The sequence below is a fragment of the Dromaius novaehollandiae genome, chromosome 21 (genome assembly GCF_036370855.1).
Source record: "Dromaius novaehollandiae isolate bDroNov1 chromosome 21, bDroNov1.hap1, whole genome shotgun sequence".
Classification (NCBI taxonomy): Eukaryota; Metazoa; Chordata; class Aves; order Casuariiformes; family Dromaiidae; genus Dromaius; species Dromaius novaehollandiae.
In genome coordinates this window covers 1,586,020-1,613,959 of record NC_088118.1, presented here as the reverse complement: position 1 = coordinate 1,613,959, position 27,940 = coordinate 1,586,020, and the positions used below count along the sequence as shown (strand labels likewise).

At 46.1% G+C, this 27,940-nt stretch overlaps 1 protein-coding gene across 6 annotated transcripts in view; it reads left to right on the top strand.

Annotated features, from left to right (window-relative positions):
* SIK3 (SIK family kinase 3) overlaps positions 1-27,940 on the top strand; it is a 104,724-nt gene that overhangs the window by 22,626 nt on the left and 54,158 nt on the right. Inside the window, exon 1 of one of the 6 annotated variants that reach the window (XM_026107474.2) lies at positions 8,268-8,443. The exons of the other annotated variants lie outside the window; for them this stretch is intronic. The gene's annotated coding sequence lies outside the window, so the exon portion shown is untranslated. Of the gene's footprint in view, positions 1-8,267; positions 8,444-27,940 lie in introns of those variants that run through there. 6 annotated transcript variants of the gene reach the window in all.

The window sequence follows — 27,940 nt, the reverse complement described above, 5'->3', positions numbered from 1 at the left end:
GGACACAAGTTGGTCTTTGAATCACTGGTTCCGTGATGGATTTTTTCTAGTGCTTTTGGCGTCAGACTGCCTGCATTTCCCTTACCTTCTCAGCCTTGGAAGGCTTCTGCTTATCTAGGGCTGCCTGTGTAATCAGAGTACACGCTGTACGAAAGTCCGAGTCTGAGCCTTTATTTCGGTAAGAATTATAAGCAGAGTTCCTGTCAGCGCCTTCTCACCCTGTGCAGCTCTGAGGTGCGTGCTTATAAATTCCTGTAGGCTGGGCTTCTGTCTTTCGGCAAGCTGCCTTACGCACCTGTGATGCACTTTAGATCCACGTTTGATAAAAAGCAAATTAGATGTCAGAAATCTAAGTAGAAGTCATTGGGGAAATATTCCAAAACCACTAACATAGTTTTGGAAAATTTGTCCTTCATTTCACATTATCTGCAGGAAAACATTTTCCACGGTGAATCTTTATTGTAAGCAGTACGAAGGATGGGTCAACAGCTGTGCAGAAGCATCTTTTCTTCGCGTGAAAAGCAGCTACAAGCCAGGGTCAGCAATGGCAATGTATTCTATAAAAGCTATTGGAAATAGTTTTAGGGGATTGCTGGGCATGGGAAGTTCACATTTCTGCAATGGGTTTTGATTGTGTTTGTCTTTTCCAATAGCCAACCAGCAAGATCTAATCACTACAGATAAGTGTTGTATTGCTTCTTCTTTATGGTGAACCTAATTCAGAGGGGGATTTATTAGTTAAAGCGGATAGGTCTTATGCCACGGAATTGCTAGGACTATGTTTGCTGTAACCAGTTGTTTTCAGAAGGGCCATGTTTGTGCTGAAAAATGGGTGTTTGCTGTGTTAAAAATTGTCCTAGCCTGAAACCTGGCATCCTATAGTCTCTGGAAATTATTTTACCTACACATTATTTTGGTTTGTTTTCAGTGTATGGTCTAAAGCTATGATAGTAACTGTGCTAAAAACTTGGATTCATTCCAAACTTCCAAAACCCGTGTGTTTTGAAGTTTATAGCTAACCCATCCTTACGGCACTGGTTTGTTTTCGTCTTCCTTTGAAGGAGTTGAAATTCCTTGTGTGATGTCAAACCTGCTTCTGTTTCAAAGGACATGAATAACGAGAGTTATGTTTTGCAGAGATCTGGTGTCATGCGTGCGTGTTTCAAGTGGAGACAATTTTGGGTGTCTGGCTTCTGAGTATATTTTGACTGAGACAACTGCAGTGTAACAGTTTGGTTCTTGTCTAAAGTTCCTGAATTTTCTCCTATGGATGGAATCCGTAGGTAAGGAGAACTCTAGGACAGTGTTGTCAAGGTTGGTTAGTTTTAAGGTCTAGGAACCGATGATAATTTTTGTTCTATAAATGAAATTTTATAAGCTGTTAGTTGGAACTGATGATTTCCAATAATAGGCAACCTTGCTTGTACCTTGTTCGTTTGTTCTCTCTCTTTCTCTCTTTTTTCCCTTTTTTCCACATCCTTCATATGATCTGTAGTGCCTTGCTGAAACTGTTAATGGATGACTTGCCAGTGATCCATAGAACATGGCCATGCTACATCCAGTATTGGGCTGTGTAGTGGCCACAAGGGAGATGATTCAACAGGATGGCTGGGAAGATGCTTACTGCGGTGACGAGTAAGTAGTTTATAAAGGCAGTGGCCTGTATGTTTTCCTTAAGTGCCTGAGCTGAGGAGCCTTGTGCTTAGCTTTTCCAGAGATCCCCAAATTGTTGTGAGTACATATTGTTGCATGAAAAATTATGTGCATGTATAGCTTCTATGAGTGAGGAGTGTAGCCATCGTGGTTGGCCAGAAAAAAAGATTCAGGCAGTGAGGTGGCTTTGTTTAGACTGAAAGGTTTGGACCACTGTGCTGCGCTGGTGGTGGGAGTAGAGAGGAGAGGGAAAGCTACTAGTTGTTCTGGTAAGCTCCTAAGTCCCTGAGCTTTTTATTGTATTTATCTTGCCAATGTTGTTATCTTCATTTCCTCTCTGGCGCCTAGAAAACCGTGTCTTGCCTCTTAAGGATTCTCTTGCTCTTAAACGAGGAGCAGTAATGTTCTTTGCAAACCTTGGCTTCCAGGTTGACTTATTTTTTCCAAATCGGTGTTATGCTGGCTTTAGTCTTACTGTCCTGAGTTTCCTCTGGTTTCTTAAGCAGGAGCATCAATTTGGGAAGTTGAAGATGACACTGCATGTGTACCTCTATTGGTAAGACATCTTAAAGTGTTTTACTTTGCATAATAAGAGAAAGTAGATGAAAAGACTAAATAGATGTGAATTTAGTCTCAGTAGTGCTAGGTTTGTCATCTCTCAAGGTCGTTCTTAATAAAAGCAGGAGAATTGCAAACTTCTGTTGTGTCTGAGCCTTGACTCAAGGACTTATTCTTAGGGTGAGGCAGGAATTCAGAGTTCACAGCATAGCCACAACCTCAGGAAAAAAGCCTAGAATGCAAGTGCGGAGGGAAATGAGAAGCAGATGTTCGACAGCAGAAACCTGAGCGATACCTGTATGCTCATTGCACAGAGATCACTGATTCAGCTTGTGTTGCGGAGGGATTTATCTGAAGGAACTAGACACATGGAGTTTCATCTTGTTCCATATATTTTGGCTTGATTCTTAAAACTTCGTGGATAACAGTACTTCTTAGTGTACCTATTTTTTCTGCTGTTTATTTACGAGTGAAAAGAGGAATAAAACTGACTTTAAAGAGTTTCCTTCCTCTCCTTTCCCAAGTCTCTTTAAGCAAAATGTCATTGTGTGGCTTTTTGCTACAAGGAGAAAAACTGAATTGCTTCTAAAACTGCTTGACCCTTTTTATCGGCGTCTTGCTGTCATGAAAAGAGCAAATCTATGCAAGGGGCAGATGAGCACGTTTGGAGTGTTTTGCAGCTTGCAGAGTTTGCAGGTGGTTCGTTAGCCGCACCTGAGGCCATCAGTTGCAGGTGATGGTTGGTACCCGGTAGGTGAGTGGAAGGGAGGTGGGAAATTGCGTTACTACTGTGATGCCGAGATCTGCCGTCTTCTCTACCCTTGGGGCAACCTTGACTCCGCTTCTAAGAGTGCCCTAATCACCAAGCTACAGGCTAATAAGGGAGGGGATACTCTACCTGTCAAGTTGAAACCGGGCTACTGTGTAGGAAGGAACGTAAGATTTGTATCATCAAAGAGTGAAAGCAAGAGAGAACATGACTTTGTAGCCTAGTGATGAGGGAACTCCCCTAGGAGGGGAATAGGCATCAGCTTCCATCTGTGCTCCGGGGGTTGTTTATGCATTTTGTGTTGAGAATTGCTGGATAAAGCACACCTGAAGTTGCAGTCCTACTAAGGAGCCAGCGAGTTTCTGAGGGATAATTTGAGGGAGAGCTGGGATAAGTAACTGTATTTCACTGTTGTGGCGGCTTGCTGCACTTGACTTGTCTCTTTAGGCTGTCATTTTTAGGACAGGGACCTTGGGAATTTACAGATGATTGCACGCTCTTGAATTACTGTAGCTTAGTGAGTTAATGTGTCTCAGCTGCAAGTGCTGGCCAACCGCAGAGTGCTCTCAGCCTACTGCAAGGAAGGTACAGCGTGTTTGGTCGCCTTTAGAAGATCGGAGGTGTAGTCTGATGGGGTAGGCAGCCTGCTCAGAAGCTGAGGTATTTATCAGGAGCTACGAGCTGAAGAAGGATTGGTTTTGTTTAGATCTATTATGATTAAGAAGCTTCGTTTCACTTCTACCTTATTACTTGGATGCCTAAATTGCTTAAAGAAAGAGCTAGTAATATGGAAAAACTAGCAAAGTAGGAAGCATGGTTTCCAGTAAAGCTTAAACTACAAGTGGTTTATCCGAATCTGGGGGGGGGGGGAGGAAGAAGGATCCTGTTGCATCTACTTGTAAAGAAACCAAGAAGGGGAAGCACAGCCGAGAAGACAGCTTCTAACTTTTTTAGACATCAGTCTGTAAAAGGTGGAAAAAGCGAAGGCAGCTGATCTCTCAGTGAAGTGTACAAAACCGTAACTGCTTGCTTGCAATTGGGGATAGAGGCTACAAGGGCGTTGTTGCATAAAACAAGCCTGGTCCTGTAACATTTTGTTTAGATAAAAGATACAGAGAACATTTCAGCAGTAACCTGAAGTTATTTTAAAGTATTTGGTAACTTAATGAACCTTTTCTGTTCAGCTGCCCAGTCAGGCAGTTGCGGTCGGTAAGGTAAGCCGTGCTCAAGACGGGCCGGTGCGTTATCCTCGAGATGGTAGGGTGTATCACAGTGAAAGAAAACACGCGGGGGTTTATGGTAAACGAGTCGTGTTTCTGAAATTTCCCTGTGCTGGCTCACGTCAAGGCACAGGCTCTGTGTGGCCGCGGGGGCACAACAAACTTTCTCACGCAGAACCTCAGGCCCTGGGTGCTGGCCGCTTGCCAGGCTACTTTGGTACTCGCTTTTCATCGCAAGACCTGTTCTGATGAGCGCTGCGATGTTTGTGGATGTTTTGTAAGTGAGCGTTAGCTGACAGTGCCAACTTTGACTAGACCACCAGCAGACTATCGGAAAAGGGAGAGGTCTTTCCATTAGAGGCATCTTCTGTGGAGGGACTAATGCTTTAATAGCCAACATCAGTCACCCATAAAGAAGACTATCAGCTCATGCAGGAGAGGAAGGGTCTGGACTTCTGTATAACAGAATCCATTGGCTTAAAGGCCTTTCAAGAACAAATTTTGCAAGCGAACTAGAAGCTAATTGCAGTAATATATATGCTGGTCTTCTGTAAAGAATCAGAATATCTTTGGATCTATCCATATGCTCTGGGATATTGTGTTCATATTTATTTATTTTCAGTGGACCTGAGGGCACCTGAGGAGGGATTTTAGTGGGGCCTGTGGCACAGGAGAGTTTGCAGCCTGCGCTCCGTTTGGGAGAACTCGGTGCTAGGCTTCCGGCCTGATGATCCCGGTCTGTGTGAGGAAGTGGTCCGTTGTGTGGTGTTACCTTTTAGTCCATGAAATGTCACAGGATCACACTGTTAAGTTGGAATGGGAAACTCAAACTTGGTATGGAACCCCTTGTAAAGAATGGGCCATAGGTAGGATCGGTGTGGTGCTTCATCCTTGTTAATTAATAATTCTCTTATAATCTGCCACTGAAAAAGCCTGTAATCTGCAGCTGTAGATCTGCGTTTCTTGAGTACGGCTTTAAAAGCCTAGGAAACCATGCCTGTAATGCAGAGTTCATGCTCCTTTTGACCAGGACTTGCATTGTTTTCCTTTCTCTCCTTAGGTAAATAGCTACAGCACTTCAACAAACACCGCCAGCCCTTTGAGATAGGGAGTTTCTTCTTGTAATGCTTGAAGAAGTGTGCCCGTTTACCATGATGATATGCATGTCTTCAAATACAGTAAGAATGGGGTAGAACTGAAAAACCTTCCTCACATGTCAGCTGCCAAAAAAGATTCAATGGCTAGGAAGTGGCCCTACTGCACAAAGACTTTCTACATTTGGGGTGGTTTAGGTCTGTCTTTGTGCTTTTTATGACTCTTACCTGGTTGTTTTGTACTGCAGCCGATAAAAGTAACTGACGCTGTTCATCCTCCTTTCTCCACACCTCTGCAGTGATGTACAGCTGAAGCAAGGATGAGTAATGCTTTTTAAAGAACTGTTACTCTAACCTTTATGCTGGATGCGTAGATTGAACATTTTAATCTCTAGATTTTCCATTGCATCTGGATGACTGTACATTCCTATCAAATGATTCATTAGATTAACATAACTTTTCTATGAACCAAAATATCTCTTCAGACCCTCGTAGCAGAAGGGATGTGAAGCACAAAACCAGATGTGTTGCAGAAAGTTCTGTTTGTGTTTTCCGTAGCTGGAGAGCTGTGTACAAACAGGTTGGAGTGTAATGCTGTCCCCTTTCTCTCCCCCTACCAAGTGCCCTTGGTTCTTTCACATTCCGTTTCGGTGACGTTGGAAAACTTTTCTTTTTCTTTCTTTTTCCCCAGAGGCACTGAGCAGAACTGTTTACCCTCAGCTAGCCAGCTTCCCCTTAGACGGACAGAGGCAAGAGTTCTCAAGTACAAAAGATGGAAATGAGGGGAGGCAGGAGAGAGGAGAGCATGACTAGAGGGACTCAGCGTAGAAACCGTGATGTTCAACTGTCGTCTTGCGAGGTGCTCTGCCTTCACTGCCCTCCTGTTCACTGTGCTTCTACGGCTATTCTGTCTGCTCTGCGCCTGAGTCCTGCAGAGCAGGGTTTTCATGGGCTATGCTGAGCACGTGGGCCAATTTTGCGTTTGGCTGCTCGACTTTTTGGTGAGCTATTGCTTTGTGAATTTGTGATCGAATACCGCGTACTGCAGCTTCGTTTTTGTCCCTTGGTAGCTGTTCTTTGGACAGTGTTGCAGCTTGCAAAACCTGCTACTCAGAACTGAGGCATGTTCCTTACTAGCAGGCGCAGCTCAGGCTTAAAGCCGCCAGTGTCAGAGCCCACGTTGCAGTGGTGAGAATGTGACTGGTTATTGTGTCCTGGAAGGTGGGCAGGAAGGTAACTCCAAACTGTTTCCCAAGTGTTGCTAAATTCTCTTCCTTTCCTCCTTAGTTGTTGTGAAACTGCACTTAAGAAAGACCCCATCTTAGCCTGTCTGCCTGCTCACAGCTGCCTCGTCGTGCTCCTGTCGTGCCGCGCTAGCTCTCCTCCTTGTCTGTAGCTGTTCCTGTGTGCATCCGTCGTTTCTCGCCGTCAGGAGCTGTGCGCTGGTGAGCTGTGGTCCAAGGACTGATGCTTCCTGAGCAATAAGCTGGAAGATGATTTTGGCGTGGCGGTGCTTATGTATTCTGTGCCCATTGGTAACTTGGAAGTTCCCAGCATGTAGCGGGTGTTTGTGTATGCAGTGACTTGCATGGATGACATTCTGTTCTCCTGGTGGCATTTAATGCAGTCATCTCCCTTGTCTCCGTTCAGTGGAGCGGCTATCGCAGTCGAATGCCGTTGGGCTACGTCACTCGTAACAGTTGATCCTAAAGCTATGTTCACCTGTGTTGTGTTGTGAAATTACATTGCTTTAAGTCTTGTTAACTCAGCTTTATATTTTAAGCATTTCAGAATTTTTAAACCTGCTAAAATGTCAGTTTGTTCTTTTATATCTCCTAGGACACGAAAGCCATTTGTATGCTATGATGGTGCAACTAGTTACTTCGTAATTGGGTTTTATAGTTTGAGCTCTAATGAGTCTAACAGTCATATCTTGGGATGAAGAATGTGATGCCTAGCTGGGGGAGGCTGTAGCTCGTAAGAAATACATATTTTTGTAGAGCCTTGCTGAGGAGAATGACTTGCTCTCTAGCAGGCCGGTGGTTACTTTAAAAGGTGCACGTAACTGGCCCTGGCCTGTTATAGTTATCTCAGATGTCATGGTTATTTATTCTCTAAGACTCTGCCATATACCATAACCAGGGAAAAGGTCTTGTTTCCCCTGGGGCAGCTGCTGCATTTAAGGAATCTTTGATGCATTTTAGACTAGAAGCTCCATTTTCATTTTGTACCTGAATTACAGAAATTAAGGCTAATGTGAATGAAGAAGAAGAATGTGCTCATTTCCGGACAGAGAGGAAGGACAGTTCTCCTGCACAGCATAAATCTCTGTAGCCGTGCCAGCTTTGCTCGACTCTTTCCTCCCACCACTTCTCCAACTCTTATCAACGCTGCAAAGGGGGAAGACCCCTTTGATGAAGGTGTGACTGTGTGAAACTTGGCGCTCCGCTCACCAGTTGCACAGGGCAAGGCTGAGGCTTTCTGCCTCCTTATAGGAAATGCTGGCAGATGCCTTTCCTGCGGTGACAGGAGCATAGGGGCTTTTGGTGACTGATGAGAAAGTGACTGGTTTGTGCTAACGGACCTGGTTTGCGTGCTCTGAAATGGCAGCTGTCCAAGCGGATGGCGAAGCTGCGTACTGCCTAGCTCTGCTTGTAGTCTGAAGCAGTAAGTTGAGTAATTTCGCTTGGGAAAAGATTTCTCGAGTTACTCACAGCTGCTGCTGAATCCCATTGGCTTTGCTGGAGACTGGAGGATTTTTGGTAAGGAAAGTAGATGTCGCTTTTTATACGCTTAACCTCTTATAGTGGGAGTGACCCTTAAAAATGAGATTTATAAATGTTGGGGCTTTGAAAGAAAACCAAGCATAATTGACTTAGCGACAAAGGGGAAGTCTTTTTTCTGCTGCATATTACAGTTGAAAATACCTCTTCAGTTCTGCATGCTCTTCCATCCACAAGGCAGGCACTTGGGATAAATACCCATGCTGAAGGAGGCTTTCCTGGAAAGATTATGGCACGTGATGTGGCTGTAGGAGCAGCGCAGACCCGCACTTGGCCTGTCCGGAAGCGAGACTCTGCGTGCCCGGAGCAAGCCTGCACAAACGAGGCTGCTGAAAGCACGTCGGCTTCCTGGCCTCTGTGTCCCAGGTGAATACTGTGAAACAAGGTAAAAAACAATATGTGGGAACACACCCTGTTCTTCCTCTCTTTCTTCCAGTGCTTGGCATCTTCCTGCATTCAGCGGGGAGGCTGGATGGTGCCAGGGTCGAACTGAAATCAGTCTAAGGTCTATTACTGCACTGTCTGTTGACCTTAGCTGGTTGGGATTTTGATGTGTGGTTTTAAATTTACTTGGACATGTCTAGAGGATAAGCGATTAACTAGTCTGCGTGGAAAGAAATTTATTTGGCGTTTGTGGAGGTAGGGGACAGAAGGGGAGGACCAGCAGCTGGGGGAGAGCAAGCCACTGCCTGGTGACCAGAGTCCATTTTATTATAGGTGCAGTGTGTATCTTCTGTCTCCAAGCCAAACTCTTAAATTGTGTAGATAAGCTCCTCAGCCCAGAGTGTGTCTTAATGTGTGGGGGGAAAGGCGCACAGAATTGGCATGGAGTCTGAACAGAGCAGGAGGATTTCAAAGGAAGCCCAGTGGACGTGCCTGACTGCTTTTTTGGAAGCCTTCTTGAAGTCCTCTCTTCAGGAGGACCTCGATAGCTAGAAATAGAGTGGCTGGGGGGAGGGAGGAATAGCATGTTGCCTTGAAGACTTCTGCACTAGCCTGAATGTTTCTCATGATATTCTCTCTCTTCCCAAGAAGAGATACTGCAGCTGAAATACAAATTCTCCGGGTTATCTGGTTTCTAGCATTGAGGGCAGTGGTGATATGTTAGTGTTATCAGCCTTGCAGTCAGTAAATAAGCTTTTTGTCGTCTGCATTTAAAGAGAAAAAAAAAATAGTAATCAGCCTTGGAAGATAGGGGCTTTGTTTTCTCGTTGGTATGGTTTAAGTTGAGAGAAATACCGTTTATCAGCTTCTGGTAGCGTATGTCCCTGGAGAGCAAGGTCATCACAAATGATACAAATGAATGAATAGAGGAGATCGGAAATGTGATCTGAAATTCCTGCAGGCTTGCTCATCTTGCACCCTCCATGTGTCAAGGGAGAGTGTATTTACGTCATTGTGCCTTACATAAGGATCTATAATGTGATAGCTCCTGAGGTGGTTTGGGTCTTATGAGGCTCCTGTATAATTGGTTCAGTATGTGCTCAGCAGAGAGCTGCATAGCGCTTATGTGCGACTTTGCAGCTGCGCGGAAAGACTTTGTGTTATGGAACCTTTATGTAGCTCTAATTTTTTTTTTTAATGTTACTAATTTCTCTGGTGATGCTGCTTTTTCAGACTTCTTGGACTTTTAGTGCATGCTAGGTTAAAAAACAGCAGACGAACATAGTTAACTAGTAAATTAGGTACCTAAGGCCAAGTAGTCGGTATTTGGGTAAAATGTTGGTGCGAAATGTGAATAAGCAAGATACTGTATTTGGGTTACTACACTTTTTCCACGCTTTCTTGTAGGGCTGCCGTAAATCTGTCCTGCCCAAGATTGCTAAATTGCTTGTTAGATTGACTTCCTACCTTTTCTAATCATGCACTTCAGAAACGATTAAGCATTTTGGAAATGCCTTGACCAGTGTACATGTCACCAAATAAACTGAATCACAAAACCGGGAGACTTGATACAGAAGAATGTGGGTCAGCTTTAGGATGTTGCCTTGTAAATAAAAATAAATCCAACTCAAATTGTGTGAAATCAAAGGTTTCATACAGAAATGCCCATTTCTTTGTGTGGTTGAGCCGATGCTCTCTGAGTTGATCAGAGTGATGGAAGCGTGTGATGGAAGCGTGTGATGGAAGCGTGTGATGGAAGCGTGTGATGGAAGCGTGTGATGGAAGCGTGTGATGGAAGCGTGTGATGGAAGCGTGTGATGGAAGCGTGTGATGGAAGCAAGTGTCCCATTAACTGTTAGTTTTCATTTTGGAAAGGATCAAAGGATACAGCTTTGGGAGGAGATGGCTCAGAAGGATCTGGATTGCTGCTCGAAGCAGGTAGCACTGACAGTATGTACTTAACCATTTGCAGGCTTGACAGCATGTAACGTGTTAAGGTCACCTGAGCAGCTGAGTGATCCTTCAGAATTTCTTAACTATATATGTAGCGGCCATGTACTATGTGTACTTTGCTACAAATGGCAGTTGTTTTGTGACTGTGTCCCACTGTTAACGAGCAGCAAATGATCTTATGGCTGTAGAGAGAGCAATGCTCTTCTTGACATTTATGTAGCAGTCTTGTGATACTCCAGGTTTAGAAGGCAAGCGGCCTGTTTTACTGGACGTGTCATTCGATACCTATACAGTATGAACGCCTCAGTAAAAACCCCTCTCACTCCTCTGTACAGTAAAAATGGGACGAGTGCTTTGAAACACTGGAGCTCAAGGGCTGGGTGGTGCTTGAAAACGTGCTGGTAAGCTGGCGCTGCGTTTTGGTAAAGATGGAGTGGGCTTGCTCTAGCGAGGAGGAACCCCCCCGCCCCAGGCTGGGATTTGGGCAATGCTTGCGATAAGAAAGAAGCACTTGGAAACTTGCATCTGTACCCTGAAATTCATTGTGTTTTACCGCTGTGCAGCATTATGAAAAACTGCTTTCTAAGTGGCATAATGATGAATATAGGACTCGGGTAGAACTGACCTACATAGGAAAAGCTTTTGTTTCCTGGGAGATAGCTGACTGAGTCGTAGCCATGCAACTTGCCCAGATATACTATAGTGCTTCCAGCTGCGGAAGACATCTTGTCCTGCAACTTAGGTCGCTTGCACCAACGTTTTTTGGGGGTGACGCTGAGCGGGTTTGTCCTCTCTAGCTTCCCCAATATGTGTGCAAAATTAAAAGATCCTCGCTACTCATTGTTTGAGTATTTTACCTAATCCCATCAAACTGTCCCCGAATGCATGCAGTTGACCTCTAGTCTCAATTTATAACATTGTATGTGCAGAAAAAATCCATGTGCCCCAAACCCCTCCAGTGTGCTTAGCATCAGCAGTCGCTGCACCTCTACAGTGGATCAGTCTAAGTTCGTCTCTAATCTGTTTTCTTTGCTCCTTGTTAGACAAAGTCCAGGCAAAATCCTAGGAATAGCTGTACCAGCTCAGACCAAGGATGCACTTTGCTTGGTGTGGTGTCTCTGCCTGTGCCAGCTGCTGTGCTTTTTGATGGATTTAAGCTCCATGGCATCACCTGCCTTTCTGGCTGCGGCTGGGACTTCAGGTCTGTACCTTTATTGCACTGGAACAGTAAAAGTTGTTTGGCCTTCTGCAAACTCAGACAGCTTTTGTAGGAGTCGGCATACGTGAGATTACGAGAGTCAGTGCATCACAGAGTAAGTGGGGAATCTGTTTACTTCATTCCCCTTGCCCTCAGAGTAGTGCCCGCGTAGGCATGAGGCATAAAACGTGGAACTGCCTCCTGAACCCACCCTTCCTGCGGGCTGGTCAGGGAGAGGCTTCGTTTCCCCTTGGATCCCAGTGACGGGGGCTGTTGCAGTGCGTTGTGAGAGGGAGAAGCAGCAGTGCTGTTTGGTGGTCTTTGCTCGCACGGGGCCGCCGGACAGACTGTGGTCTTTCTCCGAGCGAGGCAGCGGCCACGCTGATCCGTTCGAGCTACAGTTACCTTCCCGTGCTGCCGTTTGAGAGCTTTTCAGCGAGGAGTTCTTTAAAAAGCTCTTATACAAAAAATCCAATCCTGACTTGGCAGCCTGTCCGTCTAATCTTTGGTAAATGCAGATGTGCATCTTGGAACAATTTACTCCTGGTTGTGTTTAGTGCTACCAGAGCGACTGTTTATTCCCACATATGGAGTGTGGCTTCAGAAGGTAATTTAAACAAATGGAGTGCCACTTCCAATTTTTCAGGCTCCTAGTCGAGGAGCCAAAACCATTCTCATGGCTCCGGCTTGCCCACCCTGGCTGTATCAGTTCCCACATGATCTGCCAAGTTTGTGCAGAACCGCTTGCGGCCCCCTTCCCGTACCGATGAGGCAGAAACCCCTGCACCGAGAGCGGCCGGAGCTGAGCTGTGACGTTTGGGCCTTCGGCGAGGGCAGGGGGAGAGCGGGTGCTTCACCCTCGGTCAGCTCGAGGCCGTGGCCCGTGCAGGCGTGCAGGGAGAGCCCTACCTTCAGCGATCTGCTGAGCTAACCAGCCTTGAGCGTGTTTCTGAACTTACAGAGGCTGTGCTAACTTGTAGCTATGCCTTCCAGTTTTTAGTGGCAGTTTGCTAAGTTTATTTTGAGAGCGCAATTTAACTGTGTAAGCAGTTAACAAAATGCCTTTAAACACGGGGCTTTGTTCTGCCGAGGGAGGTTGGGTGCTCCCGGCTAGCCCTGGGCATCGTCCGGCGGAGTGGCGCTTCCTGGGCAGCAGAAAGTGGGGACCCTCTGTGTGGCGTTTAGACAACAAGAAGTTGAAGAAAATGCATGTACTTTTGTGTTTTGTGGCTCTGTAACCGAACTAGAACTCCGATTTAAACAGAAAAATTGCATACAGCAGCAAACCTACCCACATGATTCCTATGCATTAGAAGAAGAATTTCATAGTTACAAATGTTTGACTAGCAGAGCTTGATAGTCTTCTTCCTAATGCTGAGTGGGAAGGGATGGGATGTAGCCACACTTTTACTGTCACAGAATTCATCAGCCTTATGCTTAAATCTCCTGGCAGAGCTGACGGGGAGAGCCCTGACCCCGGGAGAGCCCTCCGGTAGCGGCTGGCACAAGTCAGCGGCGTGAGGCCGGCGGCAAAAGCACACAGGTGTGGATCAAAGCAGTGCCCTTGGCTTACTTCTGGTGGAAGTAAATATTCTCAGGCTATTGAAAGAAAAATCAAAGCGCCTTGTCGATTTCCCGGCATGGTCAGTATGTGTCTGTCCTCTGTAAGGAAGAAGAAATAATGCAAAATGGGAAAAGTGCAGAATGCATTTTTAGGTTGTCACTCCTGTGAGCGGAGGGAAGCAATACTTATTTTGCAGAGAACCTGGTGCACTGAGTCGTCTCCCCAAAGATGCAGAGCACACAGGAGCTTCGTAGACGTTTGCAATGACCATTACTCCGTCTTGTCTCCTTTATGCCTGTTACGCCCAGTGATTCCTTAAGCCGTAATTACTTGCTACCCAGTCTGCGCTTCACGTGTATGAGAAAGCTCAAACACTGAAAATGCAGGCGTTCAAGGTTGAGTATTGCAGACTTGTTTTGAGATCCCCAAGTGGATCCGTAGATTGGCTTTATTTGTTTGGGTTTTGTTTTCTTGCAGTTTCTGCAAGTATAAAAGAGACTTTGTCCTCCGCAGGGCCCCGAGTTTCACATTTACAAGGAGAGGCATTGAGCGAGTTCCAGGCTGCGGCTTTGCTTCCACGTGCCCCTGCTGCATTTACCTGTATTTAGTGCATGTGTCTGACTCAGTGTTTACTCTTCAGTATTTGAACATTCCCTAGAAATTAAATCTTTTAAGAACATTATTCTTCACGCCGGGTGCTTGCAGAAGCTTGGTTCTGCAATGCCCACGCTCATGTATTGGCTGCTGTCTGATTCCCTCGGAACTTGATTTATGATGGCAAAGTGAAGCAACAGCCACAATTAGAATTTTAAAATTACATCTGAAATCTGCTTTTAAAATAGCAGCGTCTCCTTGCTCTAAAAATACACAATTGTCCCTTGCTTTAGTTTTACAGCGTTTGGGGGTGGCGATGGTAATTTGTCATGCGAGTTAGGACTGTTTTGGTGCCGAGGTGACTCAAGCATATTGGTTGCAGGCGCTCTTCGGCAATTCTCTTCAGAGCTCTCCAGACTCCCAAGTCCTCGGTTGCTGCAGGTCTCCTGCTTTGCCAGCCCGAGCTGCGAGCGTGCTGGAATAGAGAAACGTGTTTAATTTGCATAAATGGAGTTACAGTGATGGGACAGTGAGGTTCATTTCGACTTGTGATTTTAGGCCCTTTACCAAATACTCTCGGCAACCAGGGTTAGACGGTTCTGTTTGATACTGGGAGAAGTGGTGGAACGCTTGAGCGCTTAGCGAGAAGCTGCATTCCCGAAGGATGCCCCCGGATTGCCCTGGCCTTCCCTGAGTCAGCTCCTCTCAGGACCCGTGTTGTGATTCAGCTGGCACACAAATGTGAGTCACGAATGCAAGATGGGACTTTGCAGCCACACTGCGAGCGTGGCCTGGCTCCCCCGCGCTGCCGCCGCGGTCCCCTCTGCCCATGCCGGCTGGCTGGTGCTTCGGGAGGACGCGCTGTGCCCCGCTTCCCTGCCAGGCTGTTGCTGTATCATGTTTTGGCTTTGGAGTATGTTTTCAGCTTCTGAGTGCGTTATCTGTGGGTTTAAACCATTTCTACTGATAAGGGAAATCAGATACAATTGTTAAACATGGCTTGCAGGCTTCTCTAGTGGTGTAACTCAGTTCGATACCAAAGTGACTCTTAAAAAAAGGCTGTGCAGTTGCTGCTGAGAAAGGACGTTTTGTCAAGCTCGCTTTGTCATGAAACAAATTTGAATTTTAAACTGAGAGTTTTCTGGGGCAAGAGACAGGGCTCCAAAAGCTTCAAGAAGCAGCGACTCTGTTGCATCGCTGGCAACTGTTCCTGGAAATAAATGCAAGGTCTGGGTGTGGGGGTTGGCTTTTCTGGGGGTGGCGGGGGGTGTCCCTCTTCTGTCCTAGCAAGCTATCAGCTTGTCCCTTGTTGGAAGGGTGCGGAGGTTTCTCACTTTGCTTAGATATTCCCCCCCACCGGTTGGTGGAAACACCACTGCAGAAAATTTCAATTTTAAAATAAGCAAACTTTAAATCAAACCGTGCATCTTCCTTTAGGTTTTTCTAAACCCTACTGAAAGCTGAAGGGCAAAGGCAACTATTACTTCTTTTGCCTAATAGTGGATTTGGAGGAGCCCTGAAAAGATAAATAGGTTGCAAAGATCAGACAAGCTGAGCTTTGACCCAGCCATTCCTACTGTGCCCTTGCAGGCTCCTGTCTTCGGAAATATTCCCGCGAAGGTGCCTTGCAGGGCACCGTGACTGTGGTTATGCCGACAGGGAGAAGTCCCAGCCAGGCAGTTACCTGGATATATTAGCTGAGGGACGCTGGTACCACCTCGTTGCCTCTTCTCTTTCCGTCAGAGATGCTGCTGTGACTGTGCTGAGGTTTTAGGGTCATTAATTTTAACGTGGGCAGTAAATGTCTTTCTGAGTCGGTGCAAATAGTGACAAATGGATACCTGATGTGTGGGGGGAGGCAGCTCTCCTGAAATCTCTGGTACTAACCCTGGACAGCTTGGTTTGCTCCTAATTCAAAGCACATGTAGGATGTGGGCAAGGAAGGGGCTCTCCGGTGCTTGGATTTTTTTTTTCTTGGTTGTTGAGGGTTAATGTGTTGAAGCCTACATTCCTTGCAGTTCCACTTTTGGCTTCTCTTCCTAAAAATTTCCACTTCATTTCATAACAGTTTTGAAGTGAGGGGTGGTTATACGCTGGAACCTTTGCTCGCCGAGTCTGAAAGCGCTCTGTCGTGCAGCCGGGGGATGGAGGCAGCCGCGGTGGGGTTCAGACCCGGGGGATTTGGAGCAGATCTTCCTTACCGAGAATGTTAACCATCCCTAAATCAGCTAATTGATGGATTTTTAATTAAACTAAGGAGTAGAGATAATAAATAGAAGCAGTGGTTTTGAGAGGGAAATTGTTCTTCCTGCTGCTTTCTTGGGATTGTGATTAAAATTCTGACATTTTAATGCTAAAGATTTGTATTTGCCCGACTTGATTGTTCCTATTCTTTTTGGAGCCAAAGGCAGAGTAAGTTACCAGGTTTTGCAGGCACACAGTAAACATGATATTTAATGGAAAAGTCCCTGAGAGGTAACCTATAACTTTGTAAGAGCTGTTTCAAGCAGGCAGTAGTTTGACTGAATAATAACTAGTTTTAAAGCAGAGATCCTGTTATCTCTGATCACCGCTCGCTGCTGCCTCCGGGCCTGATTCAGAGACGCGCTTGGCACGAGTGCATTTCTGCCACTTCTTGGGTTCCCCCCGCCGTGGGTGTGCAGATCTGGCACAGCCTGAGTATTTGAAACCTGTGTTCATTTTCTGATACTTTGTGCACCGGTGTCCTATACGTGCGTGAATGCTAGACTCTTTTGAGCATCGTGACAACGTTGGCTTTGTACTTTTGGCGTGTTCGTTAAAGTTCTGCCTCCTGAGCTGATAACTTGATCCTGAGAGCCTTTGCTGTGCTACGGTGTGACCTGAGAGATCTTTCTGCAATTGTGGCTTTAATTTGCTGCGATGCTTCATCTGGTCTTAAAGTCCAGCCTGTAGATGCTTGGGGATTTTCTTGGGGTGGGAAGGGGATGAGTGGTCTGGAGAAAAAACTGAGATCTAAGGCCTGGCATATATGGTAAGAAATGCTTATCCTTCACAGTGCTCTTAGTCTTCAAAATGCTTTAGGTTTCACAGAGGCAGCTCTCTTCTCTGGACCTGTATATGTCAGTTCAGCCATGAGATTAGGGCTCAGGAGTCCCTGGTTCTGGTCGTTCCTCTAACTACCGCCTAAATTTTCCACATCGGAAAGGACCGCTGCTGTAATGAGCGTTTGTAGGGTGAGAGAAGCTACAGGAATTAAAGCAGGTCTCAAACGGCTTGGCTGCCACCGATGGCTAGTACGAAGTCTTGCAAAACCGCGCGGCCTTGCTGCACACGCGTAGGCGGCACTCGGCATCTAGCGCGTGGTGACGCTGAGGAGCCTGGCAGCTTCAGCTGCACCGAGTAGATGGCACTTCTAATGCGAAGCCAGCAGAAAGTGCAGTTTACAAGACATCTTGTGCCTGGGCCACTGCTTATTTGTTCCCATAGAAACTGCCATCTAATCATGGCAAACTATATAAAGGCTGTTGCTGGAAATGCGGTGTCTAAAAATTTCTGAATACATCCTTTGGATCTGGCATGTGCTCTGCTTTATCCTTCACCTTCATGGCAGCATCTTGCCCCCCTCCTGCTAGGTCTGCTCGAGATCCAGTAGCACTATTGCAATTGTCACCTCTTAAAATTAATCACAGTTTGGGCTGGCCTCTCAATCTGAACTGTGTTGCAGGTGCAGGCTCTGCTAACAGCCATCCATTGCAAACTGTGATTCACGTTTGAATGCATCTCCGAGATCTTTAATTTCTGTGGATCATGTGCAAAACCTGGACTTGCTGATGGTTAACGGCTGTTTTATGGCTTCGTCCATGGGATGAGTTTTTTCGTACCTCTGGCTTCCTAATCTTTGTGCTAGTTTAGCAGCCTTTATAAACGGCGGCATGCCGATACCTGTACTTTTGTGAAAAAGTTGGCAGTCGCTGGGTACCGGCTGCTCGGCCTGTCTGTGCGTGGTGCAGTCTACGCGTGACCAGGTAAGCTGCTGGGTGTCCTCAGCGTGGAGCACAGCCCCGGGAGCAGCGCGCTCCCTGCGAGCACGGGGAGCAGAGGTGGCCGTGGACCTCTGAGAAGTGCTCTTAGTTCACCGCGGGGTACCGTGAGCGCGGGACTTCACTGCTTGGCAGGCACAGAGTTGGAGCTCCCTTTTCTGCAAGCGTATCTTGTAGCGTTGGCTATTGCTCTTGCTTTATTTTGAATATCCAAGTAGATTGACTTCAGTATAAAAAGGACCTGACACTTACAGGCTTAGAAAAATAGCTGTGCGTGTTTTCATTTCAGAGCCCAGAATACCATATTCCCAAACGGACTTTATGGCATACGAAGTGGAATAGTGATTCATTCCATCAGATGTCTCTTATCTGTCACTTCAGATTTTCTCTGATACTTTTGTGATCCCAGTGTGACGTATAATGTTTTTTATGGCCTCCTTATTTAACCATGAGCTGTTATGCTTCTGAGCATAACTGCATATAATATGAAATATTTTCAATACGCAGTTATACGATGGCACTGCTGCAGAACCCGGCCTCCCCCCTAAAATGTGGGCACAATTCAGCGTAACAGCTCGGTGCGCAGCCACCGCTGCTGAGGCTGTGGAGAGGCAAAGGGCATGGGCGGCTGCGGCTGAGCGAAGGGCAGTGGTATATGGGGTGACAGCTTCCTCTGGAGGTGGTTGGTGCCTGCAGAAGGGAGGCCAAGACGTCAGTGCCTAATAACCTCCAGAAGTCCTCCAGGTGAACCCCGGAGGGGTCTCGGGAGATGGACGAAAAGCCAGCGTAAAGGCTCTCCCCGAGGCCCTGCCGCACATCCCGGTGCAGTGCCGTTTCTTCCTGCTGGCATCTTATGGCACACTGGTATTAACGTTTCTTGAGCTGCATGGCAAACTGGTGAGCCAAACCAGAAGTGCTCTTGCTGCATGCGTGTTGCTCTTGCCATTGAAAAACAGCAGAAACCAGTTACTTTGCATCAGTGCTGGTTGTTCATTACGGGTCTCTCACGTGAGCTGAGTTAGGGGGTTCTGTCTTGTCCGTGGAAATCTCTAGACCTGAGTGATGATCTTTGCATTATAAGCATAAAAAAATTGAAAAGCAAATATATGGTGTGTTTCTTAGCGTTCTGCTTCGTGCACACAGTCTGACTTTCTTTACTCTTCACTTGCGTTCAAATCTGAGTCTTTTTAAGCCGTGTAGCTGAAATGTACTGTTTTACCTTGTCGTTTCTGCTTTTTAGGTCATGACTGAATTAGAGCAAAATGCTGGTCCAGGAGCACTTTGAACAGACCTTTTAAAGCCTGCTTGCTCCAGTGTCCTGGCAGTTTTGTGCAGGCTTCCTGTCGATATCCGAGACAGGTCTTTCCCTGAAAACCTGGACAGCAGGCTATGTCTCTCTTTCTGCTCTCGAATGAAATCTCTGTACTGCAGCGAGCGCAGCCCGGTTACTCAGCAGGGACGCTGGTGGCCGCGGCCGTGCGGCATTCTTGATACGTAGCCTGCTGTGACAGATTTCTTCCTGCATGTGACTACGTTTCCAAAACTGTGCTGCTAAGCAACTCTGTCCAAGAGGCTAGTGTTGCTCTAACGTACTGTCCGCGAGTAACAGTCTTGTGTTATTCCCTCCAGCTCTGCTGACCGCAGCAAGAACCTGAGCAACGTGAGAAACTTGTTCGTTATACAGTAATGTAGGTGATCTTACAAGCAGGTCTTGACTTTGGCGGCTGAAGTGAACCGGGCACGTTAGTTGGTGTGGATACTGCTCCAACTGACACTTGCTTTGGGGTAAAGCAACAATAAATCAGTTGCAACCGAAGTTTGCCCTGGTACTTTTACAAGATGAAATGCAGTATTTCTTAACAAAGCTTCCCCGATCTGACACAGTTAGGCTTTTTACTCTTAATAATGTGGGCACTTTGACAGTTGAAGTAAAAGCCACTTTACAATGGCGATCTCGTAAAGCTGTTAAAAATCAGATGTCAGAATGGTAGTCGGCTGCTACGTACAGCTAAAATCTCTTGTCATACTGTAGGCAAATGGGTACTAAAGGCGTTGGTAAATTAAATCTTGTTTTATTAAATGTTTAGGCTGCAGTGCAAGCTGACTAATTGGCCGTGCCGCTGGACTGGGCACTGCCTACACAGTTGGCCACGGCTCCTGCTTTGGAGAGCTTGTCCAGAACTCAGTTACAGTACCTGTTGTGTTCATCTGGGCGCTGCAGGTGATTGTAAGAGGGGTTTGATTGGGGGGGGCTAGGGAGGGGGAAGAGGGGGTGGAGGAAGTAAACCTGAAAGGTGTTAACATGTGAAAGTGTCCAAAAGGAAAAGGTAATTGCTTTAAGTCATAGGTGATCCAATAAATTCTTCTTTCTGGATTCTTACCTCTGTATTCCTTTACTGGGATTTTCAGGCGCGTGTGTCAGTGAAGTAGAGGCAACTTAGACAGCTGCCATTGAAGAAAATGTGACAGCATTCAGTGGAAGATTGGGAGTCATGTATCTTCAGCCCGGTGCCAGCTGATACTTTTGGGTCATTGTGGGTGTGATTCCTGCAAGTCATGGAGACCCCAGCTCCCAATAACAGCACTCTACTGATATGCTCAAAAATGGTCTAATTTTTGTGATACTGTTACAGCCTGCAGTATTATGCTGGACATTGCTGGGGATCTCACAGATGTCACACTGGTAGGATAAATGAATTCACTGTAGTCTCCTCCCCTCTGCCATCTTTGCAAATAAAATAGCTATGGTAGGCGTAGTGCATAAATGCCTTGTGAGGTTAGCTGAGATGCCTTTGGTCTCACCTGGTCACGGTCCGACTGTCTTTGTAGTGGACCTGAGGACTCTCAGTGTGGGGCTGGGCTGTAGTGCAGCATCAGTGCTGCTTTAAGTTGTTGGAAGGTGTGAAATGGGGAAAAAAAATCTAGCGCAAGTTTGAGTTTGCTGAATACTGTACGTTAAATGCAAATGACAGAATTGGAAACACTTCACCAGAGTCACAAATGCACTTTTTGGAACGAACCTCAAACAACTGCTGCAGCGTTGGATGGTGCTGTCTTTTCTGATTAAACTCCGCACCGCGTCCCTGCGCTGGGGCAGGGAATTGAACTCTGCTCGTGAAAGGCGTTTCAACTTTCTTCTCAGTAATGGCTTTTCCTCTTGTTCTTCCCTGCTCTGTTTCCAGGCAACCTCGTCTCCCGCAGGATCTCTGCACCCCAGTGACGTCCTTGCAGCCCTCCGCCCCTTCTCCCCCCCAGATGCTCGGCTTTTTCCGTTGCTGCCGAGATGCAGAGCTGAACGCGTGCAGGCTGCTTTTTGTTTCGCCTCCTACGTGCAGGGTGATGTGCACTTCCTTACATGTGTGGGAAATACAGCAGATAGACGAGAACATCCTGTGGTGTCATCTGATTTTCCCAGACCTTTCCTCACTGCTCCTTGATTTAAAATGGTCGGGTCGGTGGCGTGCCTGGATGGCCAGTGTTGCCCAGGCACGGGCCAGCCTTGATCATTATATGTTTTTAGGCAGAAGTCCGGCTGCTTAATTACTCCGTGGGTGGAGAGCAATTAAGAAAATAGTTTGAATGTAGAGCCCTGAAATAAAGGATAACCTGTGTTGAAAGGGGACCAGGGTGAGCAAGCTTCCTTCTCGGGATTTGTTTCATTTCTCAGCTTCTCTTATGTGCAGGTTGTCAGGGGGCCAAACTGCAGCGTGAACAGGAGTCCAGCTGGGCCTAGGCAAAAATGCTGTGTTCACATCTGCTCCTCAAAGTGACTGGATTTAAGCCTTGTCTGCAAAATAGGTTATGCTTACTTTTACACATCGCATTTGGCTAGTTAACCAGTTTAAATCAATTGAAATGTACCTCCATAGGGTTCTGCACTGGCTTAACTAAGCTCCTTCAAAAACCGGTTTTAATTAACAAGTGCGGTCTTTGTGCGTTAAGTGCCAAGATTTGCTTTTCATTTGCATAGAAGCCGTGGAGGTAACACTGCGGACTGTCAGCAGATCATAGGGCTGAAACATAGTGCTATTCATTTCTGAATGTCCCTTTGTTTCGCTCTAACAAACCCACACAGTACTTGCGTCGCCTCCGTAGATCTGCCTATAATTAATGTAGGGCCAGTGCTAATGCTCCAAGCAAAAGCTGCTTTCCAATTAAGTGTCTGTATGATATGTTTTACACCTGCAACTCGGATTAGATTTGACCAGATAGTGGCCTAATTTGAAGATTCGGTTCTGTGAACTGGTTGAAGCCCGTACTGGTTTGGGAGCTCCGTCTCCTACAGTAGAAAGGCTCTTGTTACAAAGATCCTGAGGCAGAAACAAGACGTGAAGAAGTCGAGCAAGAGCTGATGTGGAGTGATCCAACAGAGGTGGGGAGAGGGGCTTCTGCTTAGTTTTTGCATGAGTGTTTTTTGCCTTATGCTTAAGCTGACTTTTAATACAAGCTCCTCTCCCCATTTCTGGTCAAATTACTAAGAAGTTCAGCTAAATCAAGTAAGCACAAAGTTACATTTCCGTTGCCTTTCTCTGGCATCTTAATGTCCATAATGCTGTTCGACAGAGCCTGTAATGTTTATATTAGCGTGTTCGGTAGCCAGTGAAGGTAAGTTAAAATCTCTCTGTAGTATCCTACTCTTAGCCAAAGTTGTGAAATGATTAGGAAGAGCTCTCTGGATCTGCTCTGCTTCTGACCTACGGTTGGCCGTATCTGTGACAGTGGAAGGGCAATGCAATTTCTGGAAGCCCGTTTTAGCAAGGTGATCAAACTTGCTCGTTGCTTGCAGAGCGTTGTTTCTAACCTGGCCTGGCTGAATGTCGTCTCTTTTATCTCTTAGAATAGGAAAAACAGAACAAAAAAAAACCCAAACAGTTTGCATTTGGAGTTAAGTTCAACACTGAAGCTCATGCTGTTGCAGCAGTGCGTTTAAGGGGGGCATTCACTCCTGTACCCATTTGGTAGCTGAAGCCACTAAAAGGGCTGGTTCTGAAAGCGCTTTATACCTACCAAAGACATCTACTGCCGTTTGATCTCGGGCGTTTGAGAGGAAGTAGTAATGTGAACTGAGATCTGCTTAGTACTGCTGCAAAGTACGTCGAGATTTCTGGTGACCACAAGAGGCAATATTCTTCCAGAATGTAATATTATATCCAGGGAGTTATTTTCATTAGCCGGAAAGGGCTTTACTACCGAGATTGCTTTTTACATCACCTCTTTCTGGTGGGAGGGTTTGCTACTGTGAGCATGGCAGTTCAGTATGTGAGCTGTGGCGCGTGTGGGTAAGTGGAGCGACTGATGGAAGTACCACAGGTAAAGCAATCCTTTCTTTTTGAAAAGAGAAGCCGCAATTGCTAGTGTAGGGTTAGTACAGACTAGAAAACGGGGAATGAGTGCTTTGGTTGTCAGCACGGGCAAAGACTGCGCTCCTAGAATGCACCGTAGAAGAATTTCCTCTAGCCGTAAAGGTTCTCACAAAGTTCGTAGGCTGTCGTATGCACGCTGAAATAATGAGATTTTCTTAACTGGGCTTAGCTGGTGTATTGCACTGTAGATATGAATGTTGTTTTTGTGCTTCTGTCATTGAAATCCCCGTTCCATTCCCTTAGGGATAAGGAAAAGTCATAGCAGAGTGCAGCATTCACACAAGCAGGGTATTAACATTGCAACAGACCAAGAGGATTTGCTCATAAAACACCATCAGTATTTTCTTCACCTTGTGCAAGATACAAGTGACTGCATTGATTCTGAGGAGGGATGTGGACAAGGTGATAACTTCCTTCCTGAGCAAATGCAACTTTTTGATACACATTTTGGTCCACAGTTTCCTGCCCTCAGTTGCTGCCAATATTTGCATTTATACCACCTCCAAAAGCCACCAACTTTGTTGCAAAATGGCTTAGTTTTATTTGCTGCATCACTTTTAGTTAGGTAGTTAATTCTGTGGAGTAGACGCTTCTATTTTGCCCATGAGCTTGTCAAGAGAAATTTAATTTTGTTCAATAAAAAGCATGCTATTATCTATCTAGCTAGACTGTCACGGTCAGGAGTGCATCTTTCCTGTAGAACGCTTTCTTGTGACTGACATTGCACAAATTGCCTATCTGCATCTAGAGAGATCACTTTTAGTGACCTAAATATACCGGCGGACTTGTGATGACAGCTTGCCTGAAAGACATGTGCCTATGCCATGACTGTCCGCTCAAAAATGCAGAGCTGCTGTAGAGTAACAGCTATCAAATGGAGCTCCTGGAATGGGAGGTGACCCACGGTAGCCCCAGGTTCAAGCTTTGCTTTTCGCACAGGCTTGTGCCCATGTGCCAGTTAAGTGCTTCTACAGATAGCTAATACGCGCATCATCTGCTAAATGTATTTGCTAGCTTATCTGGCCTGTGGTGCCCTTTTGACTAAACAACTCTGATGTGGAGAAAAAAGGCGAGGGTGGAACCTAATCTACCGGACGGGATACGTGACCACGATGGACCGCGTAGTGTGGTGCAAGTCACCTGGAGAGAGTGAACAGTCCCCGTAAGCCGGGCTTCAGCCCTCTTGGTAGGTTGCAGCTTGATGCTCGCAGCAAAGAGGGGACAGGGGGGCGGAAGGGAAGGTGCTGCATTTAACTTGGCAGTGTGCAGTAGTGGTTGAGCCCACTGGCAGTGTTAGGTAATGTGATCTAACACCGATACTTGGATATAGCCTTTATTAGCTGCAGAAATCATCCATCTGGTTGTTGTGCTCCGCTTAACTGAGTGACGTGCGGGAGGATAACGGCCTTGACTCCTGAGTGGCTCCATATACGTCGGGCTTCACTGGACTGTGACCCGCTGTTCCAGCGAGGTAGGTTTGCTGTGAGCTGCTGTGCATCTGTCTAACCACGCTGAACTCCAGTTTCACTGCTGATCCTGCCCTGGCTCTGAAAGCTGCCTTGCTTTTCTTTGCCTTTAGATTGGCCTTGGCCAAGCTCATTCGTTTGTTAGTCCAAAGAGCCACATGATGACAGCTTCTCGTTCTGCTGTGCTATTCCACGTGCCCTCCTGGAATAACAGAGGAACCAAGTTACAGGGATATGTTGCCCTACAGCAACAGTATATCTAGTGAATGTTTACTGAGGGTTTTCCAGGAGGAATTTGGACTGGGACTCCAGAACAATTCTAGGAAATGTTCTTCCTAAATAAGCTTGTTGAATTTTTTTTCAATGCAGTCAATTTGTCAGTGCCATCTGTTGGCTCTTGTTACGTTGAGGAGATCAATTACTGACTTATGGGAATACTTACTGGCATAATTGTACTTTTATAACTATTCCTGATTAGGCTGACCATGCGGTGGCACTGCAAAAGAAGCATGTTTTCTTTTCCCGATTTAACTTACGCCGCTATAGAAACAACTGAACTGAAATGGAAAAGGTGGTTTCTTTCTAGAATAATTGCCCATGCGGGGAATTTTAATTGCAGTTATAATTAGATCTAAACGAGTGTGTGGCCTGAATAGATGTTAGCCCAGGACAGGGTCTTTAGCTTTTCCCTTTGTTCATTGCACAGATGATAAAGGAAACATTTACTTGTTTTGACTTCTCTCCATTGAAAACTGCCTGCTCATTCCTACCTTTTCTTTTCCTATCTTTTATACTCTCCAAGAAGTTAATGTTCATTCTTGATAGCTTCCCCCGTTCGATTTGTGTGTGACTGCAAGCGTAGCTTTGGGAAGGCTTTCATAAAGCGTTTATTTCTAGCAAGCCGATGTAGGATATTGGCCTGTCTCTATTACCGCTGAAGTCGATGGAAGATGGGCCAGCGCGGGGAGGCAGCCAGGTGTGAGCTGGCTCCCATTTTAGCGTCTACCCTTTTGGAAACTGCTGGGTTCAGATGGAGGTGTATACCGTGCGGTCTCCTCCGTGTGAGTGCTGGGTGTTGTGGGCACTGCAGCACTGATCTTCAGCGTGCTGTGGATGCAGCGGGTACGTCTTTTTTGGTGCGTCCTTAATGTTCTCTTGATTTTGAGATGTTAAATAAAATTGTGACAACAAAAGCATTCTAAAAATGTAGTCCTTGCCTGTACGTACAGGCAAAGACCATTGATCCAAAGATTCAGAAATAAATACCCAATACGAGGACTGAATTGAAAAGCCTGTATAGTATTTAAATATTTTCTGAAGAAATGTTATCCGCAGGTAAAATTTTAATAAGTGGCCATTCCCTCTGCCATCCTCCTCAACCAAATGTCTCTCCCATGGTAGCACTGGTGGGGAATCTGTGCCTTTTGGGAAGGTGCTGTTGTGCCTCTGGCACAGAGTAGCCCGCTGAATCCCGAAGCACTTGAATGAGGAGCGTGATGGCTGTCATCTCCCTGCGGGAGCGGGAAGCGTGCTCGCAGCCCACGTTTCACCCAGCCTCCTGCCTCCTTCCTGTCTGCCAGGCCGCTCTCCCACTGCTGTCTGCTTTGTCCTGAGCTGCCAGCACAAATGCATTTTCCTCGCTGCTGGCAGGACAGTATTGCTTCAAGGAAGTAGGCATGGATATTTGCCACGCTTAACTGATAAACAGGATGTCCATATAGGTTTTTATTCCCACAAGGAAGTGCTATCTCCCGCCCCAGGACTTCTGCCTTCTTTCGGAGACTCTCGCCCTTGGTGTGATCTTGTGGCTTCCTGTATGAAGCGGACACGCTCTCCAGGTGATGAATTGTCTTGGTCTGGAGTTTGGCGCTTCGGTCCATTAAGGCAGCAAATGGCAGGAAACTTGGCAGTGCCACTATCCGAGCCGTCCTTGAAGCGAGCAAGCTGTTGATGAGCAGAGGAGCGCCCGGGGAGGTTGGCTTGGCTTCCTGCAGGTCAGTGGAGGGGACCGTGCTGCTCCTTCGTGAGCAGCAGCCTGTGCCGAGACCAGGGCGTTCGAGCAGCACCAGCGTATTGAGCGGGGGCCAGTTTTGTAGCAGAGGTCACCTCTGAGAAGGTATCTTTCAGTAGTGACATACATCAGCAAAACACTGTCTTTCACTGTGCAAAAGGCCAAAATAGTAGTAGCAATGAAATCAGTTACTCTAGATCTAGTTTTCTGCCTTTCTGATTTCCCCCCCCCCCCCGCAAAAAAATTATACCATTATTGCAGAATCTACTGTTCAATTCTAACCCTGGATGGCAAGCTCTGCTAAAATTGAGAAAGATATGCTAAATTCTATCTTTGCAAAAAATGACTTTAAAAAATAGTCTTCCTATGCATACTATAAAGTCAGTTTTCAGCATGATGTTCAGTGGAAAGGACACAAGTAGTCCTGTCTTCTTCTGGAAGTCTCCTCTTAGGCAGACTGAGTGTGTGGATACATCAGTGAATGCAATGCATGTTAGCCGTATGCTGCCTTAAATTATCAGGCTTTTGGTTGCCAAATGAGTTTTTAATATTTGGGATTCAGCCACTAAATCAAAGCCAAGGAAACATACCGTTAAGTGATGAAATGCTAAGTTCTTGCTTCTTTGCTTTCAGGCTATATTGAAAGCCTTTTCCAAGCAATTACTTTGGTTTATGCTATGTATTTATGATTTAGAGAGTCACTGAGATCCCTGCTCTGTTTGCTTTTTAAGACTGACTTTGAACACAGTCTTTGTGCAGTTATTTGAGACTGAAAGCTATGTGTACTCCTGGTCTTTATTATCACAGATTGCCTCCAAGTGAAAGTATGCCCGTAGACACGTTGCCCTGAAATGAAGGGTGGGAGGGGGGAAGCACACTAAGAGGCAGAGCCATGATCTGCTTTTGGAAGACAGGTTAAGAGAGAGGCTCTTTTTTTCCCCTGGTTTTTTTCCTTAATGACAATGACTTGAGGTTTTGGGAAGGAAAAGCAAGAGTTTGTCCAAGCCAGTAATTTCACAGTGAGCCCTTTAACAAGGGATATGTTTAAGACGGAGACTTAACTGCCTTCAGAAATGTTTTTCACTCTCCCTGTAATGAGAACTGAACGCATTACATGACTAAGAATTAGATTGTAGACTCAGTGCTGTCTCTTTAGTTATTGTGCAATGGCATTTCTTTATGAAATACAGCGAAAATGTCCTTAGCTCCTAGGGCAGCAGAACACGGGAGGAACTAGTTTTCCAGAAACATCGCAACGCAGCTACTTGATGTCGAGCCCCTCACGTCCCTTGCACCGTCGCGAATCCA